The sequence below is a fragment of the Lemur catta genome, chromosome Y, assembly GCF_020740605.2.
Source record: "Lemur catta isolate mLemCat1 chromosome Y, mLemCat1.pri, whole genome shotgun sequence".
In the NCBI taxonomy this organism is placed as follows: domain Eukaryota; kingdom Metazoa; phylum Chordata; class Mammalia; order Primates; family Lemuridae; genus Lemur; species Lemur catta.
In genome coordinates, this window is record NC_059156.1 from 3593093 (window position 1) to 3612526 (window position 19434).

At 40.1% G+C, this 19434-nt stretch overlaps 1 protein-coding gene and 1 pseudogene across 2 annotated transcripts in view; both read left to right on the forward strand.

Annotated features, from left to right (window-relative positions):
• LOC123629050 (F-box-like/WD repeat-containing protein TBL1X) overlaps positions 1-19434 on the forward strand; it is a 1209717-nt gene that overhangs the window by 794408 nt on the left and 395875 nt on the right. The gene's annotated exons all lie outside the window — the stretch shown is intronic.
• On the forward strand, positions 18653-18743 carry LOC123629144 (annotated as a pseudogene).

Here is a 19434-nt window from a genome sequence, read left to right on the forward strand (position 1 = left end):
CAAAAACCTTTAGGTGTACAAACTGGAAAATGTGGAAGAAATGGACAAATTTTTAGAAACACACAGTCTCACTAGGCTCAACCAGGAAGAAATAGAATTCCTAATGTACCAGTATCAAGAACTGAAATCAAACTGTATCCAGGAGAACATAAGAGATTCTATATCACCGTTATTTCTTATAGCTGAGTAATACTCCATGATATACCGGGTGTGTGTGTGGGAGGAGACAAAGGCAATATACATAAGCTAAACTTTTGTATCCCTGCTATATGCTAAAATAAAAATAGAAATAAATAAAAGCAATTTAGAAAAGAAATTTAAAAATAAAAAAATATAAAAATAAAAGTCATTGTAAAAGAAAAAAATAAAGAACTTAAATTGAAACAGCAATAAAAAACTTTCCTAAAAAGAGAAGCTCCGGACCAGATGGTTTCACACCCAAATTTTACCACACCTACAAAAAAGAACTGCTGCCTATCCTACAAAAGTTATTCTACAACAGCAAGAAGGACAGAATTCTCCCCCACAGATTTTATGAAGCCACCATAACCCTTATACCAAAACCAGGAAAGGATGCAACAAAAAAAGAAAACTACAGACCAATTTCTCTCATGAACATAGATGCAAAAATTCTCAATAAAATCCTAGCAAATTGAATCCAGGTGCTTATCAAGAAAATAAGCCATCACAACCAAGTGGGCTTCATCCCAGAGATGCAGGGTTAGTTCAACATAGGAAAATTTATAAATGTAATTCACCACATAAATAGAAGAAAAATCAAAGACCATATGATCCTCTCAATAGACACAGAAAAAGCATTTGACAAAATTCACTGAGGAAAAGAACGTAGACATTTGATTGTTTCTATGTTTGCTGAACTCTGGAAGCAGAAGTAATGTGCAGAGCTTCTTTGCAAACACACCTAAGAGACGGAAAATCATTTTGAATGAAAAAGGTTATTTTCAGCCAGAAAAAAATTACAACAGAATAGAATACTTTTCACTGATGAAAAGCAGCTAGAAATTTGGTTGCTTATACTTATTCTTAATTCGGACAAATGAAGCCGTTTGTAGAGATACCTGGAAAATGCACCTAACAAAGAGAAAGTCACTTCACACGAAGTGGGTAATTTTCAGCTGGCAAGGCTTTACCTCTGAAAACAATTACTTTCACTGACCAAAAGTAGCTAGAAATTCGTTTGTTCAAAGGCAATATTTAGGCAGGAAAAGAGCTGGATCAGAACACACTTGCATTCAGTGACCAAAATCAGCTAGATATTCAGTTGTTTACATGTTTGCTTAGCTCTGAGAACTGAAGAGGTGTGTAGAGTTAGTTGGGAAACTCACACATGAGACAGAGAATTATTTAGTATGAAGAAGGTAATTGTAAGCCAGAAAGGAAGCACAGTAGTATGTAGATTTTCTTGAAAAATGCACCTGTGGGACATAAAGTCATGTGGTTCAAAATGGGTAATTTTCATGGCGAAAGGAATTCCATCAGAAAAGATTTACATTCACTGACCAAAAGCAGGTAGACATTGGGTTGCTTCTACATATTGTGAGCTACGACAACAGAAGCAATGTGTAGAGACTCTTGGTAAATGCAGCTAATTTAGAGAAAGTGATTTTGTAACAAGAGCTTAATTTTCAGCCACATGCAGTTACATATTAAGAAACTTACATTCACTGAAGGAAAGCATGATGACATTCAGTTATTTATGTTTGCTTAAGTCTCGAAACCAAAGCAGTGTTTAGAGCTTCTTTGCAAACAGACCTAAGGGATGATAGGTCTTTTGTACGAAGAAGGTACTTTTCAGCCTGAAAGGAGCTACATCACCAAAGAGTTCCATTCACTGTCCTAAAGTAGCTAGAAATTCAGTTGCTTATACATGTTCTTGATTCTGACAAACAAAGCAGTGTGTAGAGATTCTTGGCAAATGCACCTAAGAAAGAGATAATCACTTCGTATAAAGAGGGTAATTTTCAGCCAGCAAGGCGTTACTTCTGAAAACAGTTACTATCACTGTCCTAAAGCACCTACACATTCATTCTTTTATATGTAGGAATAACTATAAAAACAGAATTAGTATGCAGAGTTTGCTCAGAAACGTACCTAGGAGAGAGAGCCATTTCATTCTTGGAGGCCAATTTTCAGCTGGAAAGTAGTTACATCAGGACACACTTGCATTTAGTGACAAAAAGCAGTTAGATATCTGGGTGTTTATACATTCCCTTAGCTCTGATGACAGACTAGGTATATAGAGTTACTTCACAAATGCACAAATGAGACAGAATGTGATTTTGTATGAAGAAGGTATTTTTCGTTGAAAAGAGTTCCATTCACTGACCAAAAGCAGCTAGAAATTTGGTTGCATGTATGTTTTCTTAATTCTGACAAATGAAGCAGAGTATAGAGATTCTTGGCAAATGCACCAAAGAAAGAGATAATCACTTCGCATAAAGAGGGTAATTTTCACCCAGCAAGGATTACCACTTAAAACTGTTACTTTTAGTGACTAAAACCAGCCAGACATTTCTTTGTTTATATATTTGAATAACTCTGGAATGGAATTCGTATGTAGAATTTCTTCCCAAACATACCCAAAAGAGAGAAAGTCATTTCACTATTAAAGAATAACTTTTAGCCAGAAAAGAGTTACATTAATACACACTTGCCTTTACTAATCAAAAACATGTAGATATTCATTTGTTTATACTTTCCCTTACCTCTGAGAACTGAAGAGATGAATGCACCCATGAGACAGAAACTAATTTTGTTTGAAGAAGGTAATTTTCAGTCAGAAAGGAATTACATGTGAAGACACTTACATTCACTGAGGCAGCACACCTAGATATTTGGTTTTTTATATATTTACTTAACTCTGGAAACCCCAGTAGTATGTAAACATTGTTGGCAAAAGCACTTACGGATAAAAAGTCATGGGGTATAAAGAGGGTAATTTTCAGCTGGGAAGGAGTCAGCTCTGAATAGTTACTTTTACTGACCGAATACTGCTAGAAATTCATTTGTGATTATGTTTGATAAACTCTGGAAACCGAAGTAGTGTGCAGAATTTCTTCGCAAATGAACCTAAGAGAGAGAGTCATTTCCTTTTAAGAGGGCAATTTTCAACTGCAAAAGAGTTACATCAGAACACACTTACATTCAGTGACCAACAGCAGCTAGATATTCGGCTGTTTACATGTTCCCTGAGCTCTGAGAACTGAAGAGGTGTGTAGAGTTAGTTGGCAAACTCACCCATGAGACAGAGAATTATTTGATATAAGAAGGTAATTATAAGCCAGAAAGGAATTACATGGGAAAACCCTTACCTTCACTGAGGGAATGCACCTAGACGTTTGGTTCTTTATACCTTTGCTTAAATCAGGAAATGCAGCAGTATGTAGACTTTCTTGAAAACTGTACCTGTCTGACAGAAAGTCATGTAGCCCAAAGAGGATAATTTTTTGCCCAGAAAGAAATTACATCATAAAGAGTTACATTCGCTGACTCAAAGCAGGTAGACATTCAGTTGCTTCTATGTATTCTGAGCTAGGACAGAGGAAGTAGTGTGTAGAGACTCTTGGCAAATGCAGCTAATTTAGGGAAAGTGATTTCCTACCAAGAGTGTAAGTTTCAGCCCCATGCAGTTACATATGGAGACACATTCACTGAGGGAAAGTCCATAGGCCTATGGTTCTTTATATATTAGCTTAATTCTGGAAACTGAACTAGTGTGTAGAGCTAATTTGCAAACACACCTAAGAGAGGGAAAGTCATTTCATATGAAGAAGGTAATATTGAGCCAGAAAGGAGTTACACCAGAAAGAGATCCATTCACTGACCAAAAGTAGCTAGAAATTAGGTTTCTTATACGTATCCTTAATTCAGACAAACCAGGCACTGTGTAGAGATTCTTGACCAACTCACCTAAGAAAAAGAAAGTTACTTTTTATGAAGAGGGTACATTCATCCAGCAAAGAGTTACCTCTGAAAACAGGTACTTTCACTGACCTAAAATAACTAGACATTCATTTTTTTTATACGTAGGAATAACCATGAAAACCAAAATATTGTGCAGAGTTTCTTTGGAAACATACCTAAGAGAGAGAAAGTCATTTCTTTCTAGGAGGGCAATTTTCAGCCGAAAAATAGTTACATCAGAACACATTGCATTCAGTGACAAAAAGTCGCTAGATATTCAGTTGTTTATAATTTCCCTTACCTTTGAGAACTAAAGAAGTGTTTAGAGTTACTTGGCAAAGGCACCCATGAGACTGAAAGTAATTTTGTATGAAGAAGGTAATTTTCAGCCAGAAAGGAGTTACATGTCAGGACACTTAACATTCATGGAGGGAACTCACCTAGACATTAGGTTCTTTATATGTTTGTTAATTCAGGGAACCACAATGGTGTGTAGAGTTTCTTTGCAAATGCACCTATGTGATGGAAAGACATATGACACAAGGATGGTAATTTTCAGCTGGAAATGACTTACATCAGAAAACAGTTACATTCCCTGACCAAAACCACCTAGACAATTGGTTGCTTCTACTTATTCTTAGCATGGAATGGAAGCAGAATGTAGAGATTCTTGGCCAACACACATAAAAAACAGAAAGCCACTTTTGTATGAAGAGGGTAAATTCACCCAGCAAGGAGTTACTTCTAAAAACTGTTACTGTCACTTACTGAAAGTAGGTAGACATTCGTTTGTTTATATGTCACATTAACTCTGGAAACCGCAGTAGTGTGCAGAGTTTATTCACAAAGGGACCTAAGAGAGAGAGAGTCATTTTGTTCTAAGAAGGTAATTTTCAGCCAGAAAAGAGTTACATCAGACCACACTTGCCTTCACTAACAGAAACACCTAGTTATCCCGTCATTTCTACTTTCCCTTAGCTCTGAAACCGAAGAGGTGTGTAGAGTTACTTGGCAAACATGAGACCGAAAGTAATTTTGTATGAAGAAGGTAATTTTCAGCCAGAAAGGAGTTGCACGTGAAGACACAAATTCACTGAGGGAACGCACCTAGATATTCGGTTCCTTATACGGTTTGCTTAACTGAGGGAACCACAGTAGTGTGTAGAGTTTCTTGACAAAGGCCCCTTGGGACAGAAAGTCATGTTGTGTGAGGAGGGTAATTTTCTGCAGGAAAGGAATTACATCAGAAATGAGTTACATTCCCCTACCAAACTAGCAAGCCATTCGGTTGCTTCTATGTATTCTTAACTTGGGGAATGGAAGCAGTGTGTAGAGAGTCTTGGCCAACACACCTAAGAAAGAAAGTCATTTTGTACAAAGGGTGTAATTTTTACCCAGCAAGGAGTTACCACTGAAAACTGTTGCTTTTAGTGGCCAAAAGCAGCTAGATATTTCTTTGCTTATGTGTTCAAATAACTCTGGAATCAGAAGTAGTGTGTATAATTTCTTCTCAAAAGTACCTAGGAGAGAGAGTCATTTCATTGTTAGAGAGCAATTTTTAGCCAGAAAAGAGTTACATTAATACACACTTGCCTTCACTGAACAAAAGCATCTAGATATTCACTTGTTTATACTTTCCCTTGCCTCTGAGAACAGAAGAGGTGTGTAGAGTTACTTGGCAAATGAACCCATGAGACAGAAACTAATTTTGTTTGAAGAAGGTAATTTTCAGTCAGAAAGGAATTACATGTGAAGACACTTATATTCACTGAGGGAATGCACCCAGATATTCAATTCTTTATACATTTGCTTAATTCTGGGAACCCCAGTAGTATGTAAAGTTTCTTGGCAAAAGCACTTCTGGGACTAAAGGTCATGAGGTATAAAGAGGGCAATTTTCAACAGGCAAGGAGTTAGCTCTGAATACAGTTACTTTCACTGACCAAAAGGTGCTGGAAATTCATTTGTGCATATGTTAGATTAACTCTGGAAACCAAAGTAGTGTGGAGTTTCCTCACAAGGATACCTAAGAGAGAAAGTCATTTCATTCTAAGTGGGCAATTTTCAGTGGAAAGAGTTACATCAGAACACCCTTACCTTCACTCACCAAAAGCAGCTAGATATTCAGTTGTTTATACTTCCCTTAGCTCTCAGAACCCAAGAGGTGTGTAAAGTTACTTGGAAAAAGCAGCCATGTGACAGAAAATCACTTTGAAGAAGGTAATTGTCAGTTAGAAAGGAGTTATATGTGAAGACACCTACATTCACTGAGGGAACACACCTAGACATTCGGTTCTATATACGTTTGCTTAACTCAGGGAACTATAGTACTGCATAGAGTTTCTGAGCAAATGCACCTATGGGACAGAAAAACATGTGGCACTAAGAGGGTAATTTTTAGCAGTTGAGGAATTACATCAGAAAAGAGTTACAACCCCTGGCCAAAACTAGCTAGATATTCAATTGCTTCTACTTAATCTTAACTCAGACAATGGAAGAAATGTGTAGAGATTCTTGGCCAACGCACCTAAGAAAGAGAAAGTGATTTTGTACGAAGAGGGTAAATTGAGTCAGAGAACAGTTACTTCTGAAAACTCATACCTTCACGTATCAAAAGTAGGTTTATATTTGTTTGTTTATATGCTGGATTAATTATGGAAACTGCAGTAGTATGCAGAGTTTCTTTGCAACCGGTCCTAAAAGAGAGAGTCATTTCATTCTACGAGGGCAATTCTCAGTCGGAAAATAGTTACATCAGAACACACTTGCCTTCAATGACCAAAAGCAGCCAGATATTTGGTTGTTCATACTTTTCTTTTGCTCTGAGAACCAAAGAAGTGTGTAGAGTTACTTGGCAAAGGCACCCAGGAGACAGAAAATAATTTTGCATGAAGAAGGTAATTTTCAGCCAGAAAAGAGTGGCCTCAGAAGAGAGTTTCATTCACTGACAAAGAGAAGCTAGAAATATGGTTGCTTATATGTATTCTTTTTTTTTTTATCGAGATACTGATTTTATTTCCTTTGGATATATACCCAGAAGTGGAATTCCTGGGTCATAAGGTAGTTTTATATTTATTTATTTATTATTGTTTTTATTCTTTTTTTTTATTTCAGCTCATCATGGGGGTACATAAGTTCAGGTTATATACAATGTCCATGTCCTGCCCATCCCCCCAAGTCAGAGCCTCAAGTGTGTCCATTCACCAGACAGTGCACCTGGCACTCACCATGTAGTCATACCTCCATCCCCTCCCCCCACCACCACCTCCCCGAGTCAGCACCCTCAAGCATGACCATTCCCCAGACGGTGCGCAACGCACTCATCATGCTTTTGAACAAATGTAGCAGTGTGTAGAGATTTTTGGCAAATTAACCTAACAAAGAGAAAGAAACTTCGTAAGAAGAGGGTACTTTTCAGCTGGCAAAGAGATACCTCTGGAAATTGTTACTTTCACTTATGAAAAGCAGCTAGACATCCTTTGTTGACATGTTTTAATAACTTTGGAAACCGAAGTACTGTGGAGAATTTCTTCAGAAACATACCTAAGAGAGAGAGTCATTTCGTTCATAGTGATCAATTTTCAGCCATAAAAGAGTTACATGAGAACATACTTGACTTCACTCACGGAAAGCACCTAGATATTCAGTTGTTTATACTTTCCCTTACCACTTAGAACTGAAGAGGTGTGTGGAGTTAGTGGGCAAATGCACCTATGAGATAGAAAAATTATGTAGGGAGAAGGTGATTTTCAACCAGAAAAGAGTTACATGTTAAGACACTTAAATTCACTGAGGAAATGTACCTACACATTCGGTTCTTTATAAGTTTGCTTAACTCGGGGGCCCGCAGTAGTGTGTAGAGTTTCTTCACAAATGCACGTATAAAACTGAAAATGAGGTGGTACCGAAAGCATAATTTTAAGCCAGAAAGTAATCACATCAGAAAAAGAGTCCCCTGACCTAAACCAGCTAGACATTCCGTTGCTTTTATGTACTCTTAGCTCAGACAGTGGAAGAAGTGTGTTGAGATTTTTGGAAAATGCACCTAATTTATAGAAAATGCTTTCTCGAAAGAGGGTAATTTTCAGCTAGAATGTAGTCACATATGAAGACACATTCATTGAGGGAAAGCATGTAGACGTTCGGTTCTTGACATGTTTGCTTAAGTCTGGAAACTGAAGTAGTGTGGAGAGATTCTTTGCAAACACACTGAAGGGACACAAAGTCATTTCATATTTAAAAAGTACTTATAAGCTGGAAAGAAGTTACATCAGCAGAGTTCCATTCACTGAACAAAAGTAGCTAGAAATTAGGTTGCTTATACATATTCTTCATTCACATAAACGAAGCACTGTGCAGAGATTCTTGGTAAACAAACCTGAAAAAGAGAAAGTCACTTCATATGAAGAGGTTAATTTTCAGCCAGCAAGGAGATACCTCTGAATACTGTTACTTTCACTTACAAAAAGCAGCTGGACATTTGTTTTTTTTCTTATTTCAGCATATGGGGGTACAAAGGTTCAGGTTATGTAATTGCACTTGCCCCCCATGTCCCCAAGTCAGACCTTCAAGAATGTCCATTCCCCAGACAGTGTGCATTGCACTCATTATGTAGGTATACACCCATACCCTCCCACCCCAACATCTGCCCAACACGCAATTATTGTTATTCCCAAATGTGCATTTAGGTGATGATCAGGGAAACCAATTTGATGGTGAGTACATGTGGTGCTTATTTTTCCATTCTTGAGATACTTCACTTAGTAGAATGGGTTCCAACTCTATTCAGGAGAACATAAGAGCTTTTGTATCACTGTTATTTCTTTTTTTCTTTTCTTTTTTTTTTTTTTTTTTTGAGACAGAGTCTCGTTCTGTTGCCCGGGCTAGAGTGAGTGTCGTGGCATCATCCTAGCTCACAGCAACCTCAAACTCCTGGACTCAAGCGATCCTTCTGCCTCAGCCTCCCGAGTAGCTGGGACTACAGGCATGTGTCACCATGACCAGCTAATTTTTTTCTGTATATATATATTTTTAGCTGTCCATATAATTTCTATTTTTAGTAGAGATGGGGTCTCGCTCTTGCTCAGGCTGGTCTCGAACTCCTGAACTCTAACAATATGCCTACTTCAGCCTCCCAGAGTGCTAGGATTACAGGCGTGAGCCACCGCACCCGGCCACCATTATTTCTTATAGCTGAGTAATATTCTATGGTATACATATACCACATTTTACTAATGCACTCATAAATTGGTGGGCATTGGGTTGTTTCCACATCTTTGCAATTATGAATTGTGCTGCTATAAACATTTGGATGCAGATGTCTTTTTTACAGAATGTCTTTTGTTTTTTAGGGTGGATGCCCAATAATGGGATTGCTGAATCAAATGGTAGGTCTACTTATATCTGTTTAAGGTATCTCCATATTGCTTTCCACCAGGGATTGCAGTAGTTTGTAGTCCCACCAGCAGTGTATGAGTGTTCCTGTCTGTCTGCATCCATGCCAACATTTATTATATTGGGACTTATTGATAAAGGCCATTCTCACTGCGGTTAAGTGGTATCTCATTGGGGTTTTGATTTGCGTTTCCCTGATGATTAGAGATATTGAACATTTTGATGTTTGTTAGCCATTTTTATATCTTCTTTTGAAAAATTTTTATTCATGTCATTTGCCCACTTTTTGATAGGGTTGTTTGATTTTTTTGTGCTGATTTTCCTGAGTTCTAAATATATTTCTGTTATCACTCATCTGTTGTGTAGTATGCGAAAATTTTTTCCCATTTTGTAGGTTGTCTGTTTACTCTCATGACTGTTTCTTTGGCTGTGCAGGAGGTTTTTAATTTGATCAGGTCCCATTTACTTATTTTTGTTGTTGCTGTGATTGCTTTAGTGGTCTCCTTCATAAATTCCGTAAATTCTTTGCCTAAGCCAATGTCTGTAAGAGTCTTTCCTACATGTTCTTCTAGGATTCTAATAGTTTCCCACCTAAAGTTTAAGTCTGTTATCCACTGTGATTTGATTCTTGTGAGAGGTGAAAGCTGTGGGTCCTGTTTTAGTTTTTTACATGTGGCTATCCAGTTTTCCCAGCACCATTTGTTAAATAAGGAATCTTTTCCCCAGAGTATGTTTTTGTCTGCTTTGACGAAGATAAGATGGCTATATGAGGATGATTTTATATTTGGATTATCTGTTCTGTCCCAGTGGTCTGTGTCCCTGCACTTGTGCCAATACCAAGCAATTTTAATAATCACAGCTTTGTAGTATAGTTTGAAGTCTGGCAAATCAATACTCTCATTTTGTTTTTGTTGCTTAAAATTGCTTTTGCAAAACAGGGTCTTCTCTGGTTCCATATAAAGCATAAAATTATTCTTTGTGTATCTGGGAAAAATGATGTTGGTAATTTAATAGGGATTGTGTTGAATCTGTAGATAATAGGGCAGTATAGACGTTTTAACAATGTTGATTCTTCTGATCCTTAATTTGGTTCTCCGTTTGACTATTATTGGCATATATGAATGTCTCAGATTTGTGTGTATTGACTTTGTATTCCGAGACTTTACTGAATTAATTGATCAATTCCAGGAGTCTCTTGATTGAATCCTTGGGGTTTTTCAGATATAACATCATATCATCAGCAAAGAGTGAGAGTTTGAGCTCTTCTTTCCCTACTTGAACACCCTTGATTCTGCTCTCTTGCCTGGTAGCTCTCGCAAGAACTTCCAATATTATGTTGAAAAGTAATGAGGACAGTGGTCAGCCTCGTCTGGTTCCAGTTTGAAGTGGGAATGCTTTCAATTTTTCCCTGTTCAGTTTGATGATGGCTGTGGGTTTGTCATAAATGGCTTGTATCATTTTTAGATATGCCCCGTCTATGCCCATTTTGTTAAGTTTTCTTATCATAAAAGGGTGTTGAATTTTGTCCAATGCTTTTTCTGCATCTATTGATAGGATCATATGATCTTTATTTTTGCTTCTATTTATGTGCTGAATTACATTTATAGATTTTCGTATGTTGAACTACCCCTGAATCTCTGGGATGAAGCCTACTTGGTCATGATGAATCATTTTTTTTAATAAGCACTTCGATATGATTTGCTAGGATTTTATTGAGAATTTTTACATCTGTGTTCATGAGAGAAATTGGTCTGTAGTTTTCTTTTTTTGTTGCGTCCTTTCCTGGTTTTTGTTGGTAAAATTATGTTGGCTTGGTAAAATATGTTGGGAAGAATTCCATCCTTCTCGATATTGGAGAACAGGTTATGTAGGATGGGCACCAGTTCATCTTTGTCTGTGTGGTAAAATTTGGGTGTGAACCCACCTGGACAAAGGCTTTTCTTTTTGGGAAAGTTTTTTATTGCTGTTTCAATTTCAGTTCTTGATACTGGTCTATTCAGGAATTCTGTTTCTTCCTGATTGAGCTCGGGAAAGCTGTGTGTTTCTAAAAATTTGTCCATTTCCTCCACATTTCCCAATTTGTGTTCATAAAGATTTTCGTAAAATTCATAGATGATGTCATGTATCTCTGTGGCATTGGTCGTGATTTCTCCTTTCATGTTCCTGATGGAAGTTATTAGAGATTTTTCTTTTCTACTCTTGGTTAGTCTAGCCAATGATGTATCTATTTTGTTTATCTTTTCAAAGAACCAACTTTTTGTTTTATTAATTTCCCTTATAGTATTTTTGTTGTCCTTTTCATTTAATTCTGATTTGATCTTAATAATTTCTCTCCTTCTGCTGGGTTTGGGGTCAGTCTGTTCTTCCTTCTCCAGTTCTTTGAGTCTATTCATTAGATTGTCTATTTGTAAGTTTTCTGTCTTTTTGATGTAGGCATTTATGGGTATAAATTTTCCTCTCAGGCCTGCTTTAGCTGTGTCCCACAGATTTTGATAAGTTGTGATTCATTTGTCATTTAATTCAAAGAATCTTTTGATTTCCATCTTGATTTCTTCATTTATAAAATAATCATTAAGGAGAAAGTTGTTTAGCTTCCATGACTTTGAGTAGAAATGAGAATTTTTGTTAGGGTTCATTATTACTTTTATTCTGCTGTGATCTGAGAAGATGCATGGTTTAATTTCTATTTTTTAAAATTTTTTAAGACATGCTTTATGTCCTATGATATGGTCAGTCTTGGAGAATGTCCCATGAGCTGATTAGAAGAAAGTGTATTCAGTGGATTTTAGGTAGAATGTCCTGTAAATGTCAGTCAGGCCTTTTGTTCTAGCATTCCATTTAAGTACTTTATTTCTTTGTTTGTTCTCTGTTTGGAGGATCTATCCTGTACTGTCAGTGGTGTGTTAAAGTCTATCATTTTGTTCAAATCAAATAGTGTTTCCTTTGTGAATCTGTGTGCACCTAAGTTGGGTGCATATATATTAAGTATAGTTGGGTCTTCTTGTTGAATTGTACCCTTTACCAGTGTATAGTACCCATCTTTGTCTTTCATTACTTTTGTTGATTTAAAAACTAAGTTATTGGAGATTAAAACCACCATGCCAGCTTTCTTTTGGCTTCCATTTGCTTGACATATCAATTTCCACCCTTTTATTTTCAGTCTAAATGCATCTTTGCAGGTTAGATGAGTTTCCTGAAGATAGCAGATACTTGGCTTGTACTTTTTAACCATTGGACCAGTCTATGCTTCTTGAGTGGGGAATTCAATCCATTCACATTTAATGAGAGATTTGATAAGTGAGACTGATTTCTGTTCCTCATGTTGGCTTGAATTTCATTATTCTGTTTTCTCACTTGAGCCATTGTGATAAGTGAGTTTTTATCTTCTCTTGAGTGGTTTTATATTCATGGGTCTTTCTTGTGCTGGTCCACGTGTAGCTCTGTTTTGAGTACTTCTTGGAGAGCTGGTCTTGTCTTGGTGAATTCTCTGAGTTTTTGTTTATTTGAGAATGTCTTAATTTCACCTTCATATAAAAAGCTGAGCTTAGCTGGATATAAGATTCTAGGCTGGGCATTATTCTGTTTCAGAAGAGTGAGAATGTGGCTCCAGTCTCTTCTTGCTTGTAAGGTTTCAGTTGAGAAATTTGGCGTAATTCAGATGGATTTTCCTTTGTATGTTACTTGTTTCTTTCTCCTTACATCTAGAAGAAGGGCCTCTGTAGTGGAAATTTTGGTCAGTCTGACAACTGCATGATGTGTTGTCTTCCTATTTGCTATGAATCTCCCAGAGGTTGTTTGAGCTTCTTCAACCTGTGTATCTAGAGTTTTGGCAAGGCCTGGGAATTTTCCTCAATTATGTCTTCAAATAGCTTATCCAACTCTTGCTTATTGTCTTCTTCACCCTCAGAAATGCTGATAACTCTCACGTTAGACTTCTTCACACAATCCCACATTTCTTGTAGACTCTGGTCTTTTCTCTTATTTCTTGCTCCATCTCTGTGACTGACTTATTTAATTGGAAAGTGTTATCTTTGATCTCTGAGATTCTTCCTTCTGTTTGATCTACCCTGCTCTTGAGACTTTGCACTGTGTTCTGTAGCTCCCTGAATAAATTCTTCATTTCCAGGAGTTCAGTTTGATTTTTCTTCAATATTTCAGTTTCTTTAGTGAATTTTTCTTCCAAGTCCTGCATCTTTTTTGTGGTTTCTTTGTGTTGGTTATCCATTTTTTCTTGCATAATATTTAGTTTTTTATGATCCATGTTTGAAATTCCTCCTGTGACATATTGCTATTTCAAGTCTGGTTTGTGTCAATTGGCAGAGAACTAGTAATTGTCTTTGAAGTGGAGGATTCAGCTTGATTCTTTATACTCCCAGAGATCTTTTGCTGAGTCCTTCCCATCTGGATCAATCCTTAGGTCCCTTCTTTCCGCTTTAGGCTGAATATAGGCACAATGTGCATGCTGACCTTGGGCTGCGCAGCTGCCAGTTAAGCTGCCTCCTTTGCCTCTAGGGGGAGCCCTTTACGTGTTGTTCAGGTTTTTGCTACCTCAGCTGGGGGGCTGCTCCTGTTGTGTCCAGTGCCAGAGAATTAATTTGACCTGAAACTGGTTTGAGAGTCCCGTCTCTGGGCTGTTCTAATTGCAGACAGAAAGCTACTTTTTCCTTGCCTCTTCCTCTCGTGAGGTGATTTCTGCCTCTCTTTGTGCAAAATATAGTGGCTAGGGGTAGCGGGGGCGCCCTTGTTCACCTAGCACCCCAGCTGCTGCAGCTGCTGAGGGTGATGGTCTATCCCACCCCAATGTCTGCAAGGTCCACGCTCTGCTCCCTTGGTACTGGGGAAGCACTCAGTGTTCATGCAATGATGGAGCTCCTAGTGGGGGTCCATGGACGAGGGGATGGAGCCACTCGGTTCCCAATCAGTCCGCAGTGGGTAGGCTGTGGAACCTGACAAGGGCGGCTGTACCCCCTGCCGGTCGCTGGTGCTGGAGGTGAATGTTCAGGGTCCAGCAGGGGCCGGAGGAGCTGAGGATTGAGGAGCCCAGCCACCTGTGTAAAGAAGACAGTTTGGCGTCTCCCAGGTGTCTGTTGCTACAGCCTAGAGCAAACCCTCTCCCACCAGTTGCAGTCTGCCCACAGGGCTCCAGGGTTCAAAATGCCTCCTGCTATTGTCTCCTCTCCACAAAGCCCCATGTCTCCCACGGTGATTCTGCACCTGCTTGAGGCAGATCCCTAATTGAGTGGGTGTGGAGCTCAGTGGGTAGACAGGCCACTTTCCTGTGGGGCTGAACCCCCCTCACTCGCTGGTGAGGTGGGTACAGCTGTCCCATGCTCCCCTCTCTATTATCCATCCTGCACTCTCCAGATTTTTGTGGTCTGATTTCCCGTTCACCTCAGTCTTTTCTTGCTTTCTGTGTCGCATGCTGATTGTGGATTCACACCACTGTTCTTGTGGGGGAGTGATCCTCTAGCATTGTGGCAGACTGAGATCCATGTCTTCCTCTCTGGGAGAACAAATCCAGGAGGTCACCACCACTCTGTCATCTTTCTCTCCCTGTGGTCCTTTACCTCTTTAGCTAAATATATTCCTAAATATTTTATTTTCTTTGTTGATATTTTGAAGGGTATTGAGTCTTTAATTTGGTTCTCCAATCGAATGTTATTGGCATATATGAATGTCTCTGATTTGTGTGTATTGATTCTGTAACCTGAGACTTTACTGAATTCATCAATTATTTCTAGGAATCTCTTGGCTTAATCCTTGGGGTTTTCCAGATATAACATCATATCATCAGCGAAGAGTGAGAGTTTGATCTCTTCTGTCCCTATTTGGACTCCCTTGATTCTGCTCTCTTGCCTGATAGCTCTCGCAAGGACTTCCAATGCTATGTTGAAAAGTAATGGGGAAAGTGGGCGGCCTTGTCTGGTTCCAGTTCTGTGTGGGAATGCTTTCAAATTTTCCCCATTCAGTATGATGTTGGCTGTGGGTTTGTCATAAATGGTTTGTATCAGTTTTAGGTAGGTCCCATTTATGGCTATTTTGTTAAGCACTCTTATCATAAAAGGGTGTTGAATTTTGTTAAAAGCTTTTTCTGCATCTATTGAGAGGATCATATGGTCTTTATTTTTGCTTCTATTTTATGTAGTGAATTACATTTATAGATTTGTGTATGTTGAACTACCCCTGCATCTCTGGGATGAAGCCTACTTGGTCGTGATGGATTATTTTTTTGATAAGCACTTGGATTCGATTTGCTAGGATTTTATTGAGAATTTTTGCATCTATATTCATAAGGGATATTGGTCTGTAGCTTTGTTTTTTTGTTGCATCCTTTCTTGGCTTTGGTATTAAAATTATGTTGGCTTGGTAAAATGTGTTGGGGAGAATCCATCCTTCTCGATATTGGAGAATAGTATATGTAGGAGCGACACCAGTTCTTCTTTGTAGGTATGGTAAAATTCTGGTGTGAACCCATCTGGACCAGGGCTTTTCTTTTGGGAAGGTTTTCTTTGTTTTTTTTTTTTTTTTTTTTTGCTGTTTCTATTTCAGTTCTTGATATTTTTCTATTCAGGAATTCTATTTCTTCCTGATTGAGCTTAGGAAGGCTATGTGTTTCTAAAAAATTTTCCATGTCCTCCAATTTTCCAATTTGTGTGCATAAAGATTTTTGTAAAATTCATAGATGATATCATGTATCTCTGTAGCATCAGTTGTGATTTCTCCTTTCATGTTCCAGATGGAAGTTATTAGAGATTTTTCTTTTCTGGTCTTGGTGAGTCTAACCAGTGGTGTATCTATTTTGTTTATCTTTTCAAAGAACTGACTTTTTGTTCTATTAATTTCCCTTATGGTATTTTTTGTTGTCCTTTTCATTTAATTCTGATTTGATCATAATTCTCTCCTTCTGCTGGGTTTTGGGTTGGTCTGTTCTTCTTTCTCCAGCTCTTTGAGTCTATTCATTAGGTTCTCTATTTGTAAGTTTTCTGTCCTTTTAATATAGGCATTTAAGGAAATGAATTTTCCTCTCAGGACTGCTTTAGCTGTGTTCCATAGAGTTTGATAAGTTGTGTCTCCTTTGTCATTTAATTCAAAGAATCTTTTGATTTCTGACTTGATTTATTCCTGTATAAAATAATTGTTCAGGAGAAGCTTGTTTAGCTTCCATGACTTTGAGTAGGAATGAGAGTTTCTGTTAGGGTTCATTATTACTTTTATTCCACTGTGATCTGAGAAGATGCATTATATAATTTCTATTATTTTAAATTTTTTTAAGACATGGTTTATGTCCTAGGATATGGTCAATCTTAGAGAATGTCCCATGAGCTGATGAGAAGAATCTGTATTCATTGGATTTTGGGTAGAATGTCCTCTAGATGTCAGTGAGGCCTATTTGTTCTAGCATTATATTTAATTCCATTATTCCTTTGATTATTTTCTGTTTGGAGGATCTGTACTGTACTGTCTGTGGGGTGTTAAAGTTTCCAGCTATTACAGTATTGTCTATCATTTGATTCAGATCAAGTAGAGTTTGCTTTATGAATCTGGGGGCACCTAAGTTGGGTGCATATATATTAAGTATGGTTATGTCTTCTTGTTGAATTGTGCCTTTCTCCAGTATATAGTAACCGTCTTTGTCTTTTATTACTTTTGTTGGTTTAAAGACTAAGTTATTGGAAATTGAATACAGGCCAGCTCCAAGAAATTATCTGGCTAACTAAAACATACATACAGAAAAATATTAGCCGGGCATGGTGGCGCATGCCTGTAGTCCCAGCTACTGGAGAGGCTGAGGCAGTAGGATTGATTCAGCTCAGGAATTTGAGGTTGCTCTGAGCTAGGCTGACGCCACGGCACTCACTCTAGCCAGGGAAACATAGCCAGACTCTGCCTCAAAAAAAAAAAAAAAAAAAAATCCCCCAGTCGAACAAGGTATAGAAAAATTATGGTGCTGGTGCTGGTGCTATTGGGGAGGGGGAGCAGGGGCTGCTGGTGTGGGGGTGTGCCGGTGCTGGTGCCTGTGCAGTCGTCATCGTCCTATTAATAACACGGAGAGCAGAATAAAGTTCTGAGACATAAAGATCATACTCAGCTGAGGGAGCCACCGGTGGAGCGAGGGAATGTTTCTTCTACAGGACCAGTATTTCCTTTGCCTCCCCCCAATGCCCTAAATAATACGTCGATGAGGACGTACACAGCATTGTCCCTGGTTGTGGGTCGGGGTGGGGGTGGGGATGGGGGTGGCGTGGCAGGGAGTAAAGTCAAGTGATGTTTTTGTAATAAAGAGACATACTGACCCCCGGGCTACAGGCTGGGGACTTCATCCATCAGGTCTAAGGAGAACACAGGCAGGCAGTGCTCACCGTCAGTCTCAACTAACTAAAAAAAAAAAAAGATAGAAAATAGAAAAAAGGGGCGGGCGCGGTGGCTCCCGCCTGTAATCCTAGCACTCTGGGAGGCCGAGGCGGGAGGATCGCTCAAGGTCAGGACTTCGAGACCAGCCTCAGCAAGAGCGAGGCACCGCACCCGCCCTGGCCCGTCCCGCCCCTCCCGTCCCATCCCTACTAAGAAAGAGAAAGAAATTCTCTGGACAACTGAAAACAGATATAGAAAAACTTAGCCGGGCACAGTGGCACGTGCCGGTAGTCCCAGGTATTCGGGAAGCTGAGGCAGAAGGATCGCTTAAGCCGAGGAGTTTGAGGTTGCTGTGAGCTAGGCTGACGCCACGGCACTCTAGCCAGGGCAACAGAAGGAGACTGTCAGAAAAAAAAAAACAAGAAAGAGAGAAAAAAAATGGAAGGAAGGAAGGAAGAAAGGGAGGGAGGAAGGGAGGGAAGAGAAGGAGGGGAGGAGAGGGGGTGAGAGGGAGAGGGAGAGAGAGAGAGAGAGAGAGAGAGAGAGAGAGAGAGAGAGAGAGAGAGAGAGGAGAAAACTATTAAAAATTCGGTACCAGGGTGTTCCCGCGCACGTGTGAGATGTGTCTTCTCCCTCACGCCCTGTTTCCTCCACACACACATCACCCATGTGCCGAGAAAAAAGCAACAAAAAGAGAGAAAGAGATTAAAAAGGGAAAATGGAAACAGGGAAAAAGAGGAAGAAAGAAATTTTGAAAAAAGAGACCAAAGTCCCAGGGAGAAGGAAGACTACTGAGCCCAGAGCGACACCTGGTGACCAAACCGTGAACGGCACCCTGCGGCCCCAATTCGCCAGAGACATCTGGTGGAGCCCAGGGCACTGTGCCAAGGGAGGCCGAGGGCAACATGCGGCGGACCCGGGGCCACGGCGTCTGCAGCGCGGGAGGAGGGGAGGGGAAATAATTGCAAAGTCACCCAGACAGATCCCTTTCTAGTTCATAAACGTGGTGATTGCGTGTTTACACGCTCGTGTGAGATGTGCGTCCTGGTGTGTCGGCACATCACCCGCTGCCGTGAAACTATGAATACGGGGGGAGAAGGGGGGGCAGGAAAAGCCAAAGAGAGAATAGATAGATAAAATGCAAGGGCCAAAAAGAAAGTCACACAGTCGGAGAGGTAGTAGGGGAGTGAGAGCAAATCGGAGACGGCACACAGAAACTCCGAGAGGAGGGGAACGCTGCGATGCGCCCCTCGGCCCGCGCCGGAAGAATACGCATCGCGGGGCGACCCCTGGGGCCGGCGGTGCCAGAGACACCAAATCGGTCCCGAACACACCTCGCCGCCAGGGCAGCCACAAGACCGGACATCCCGTCAAGCGGGAACCAACGCGGAGGCCGCCTGCACCAGGTACATCTGGACGAACAGCCAGTGTGCTCTCTGCCAGGAGGTGGGGGGGGGGGTTGCGATTAAAGTCACGCCAGGTCCCCGGGATAGTTCGTGAGCGTGATAACTGTGCGTGTGCGGAGGAAAAGAGGGCGCGGGGGAGAGAGGAAGGTACACCGTCGGCCACGTATCAGGCGGAGGGAGTCGAGAAGCCTGCCACGCCAGTGCCCTCTGGCGGTGACCGTTCGCATGGCGTCCACGAGCCCGGGCCCGCAAAGACGAAGTGTGACGGGGACATATTGTCGACCCCATGTACCATGGCGTCCGCGCGCGGCACCGGTGGAGGCGCAAGCGCCGCGCCCGCGGGACTCTCCCCATCTAC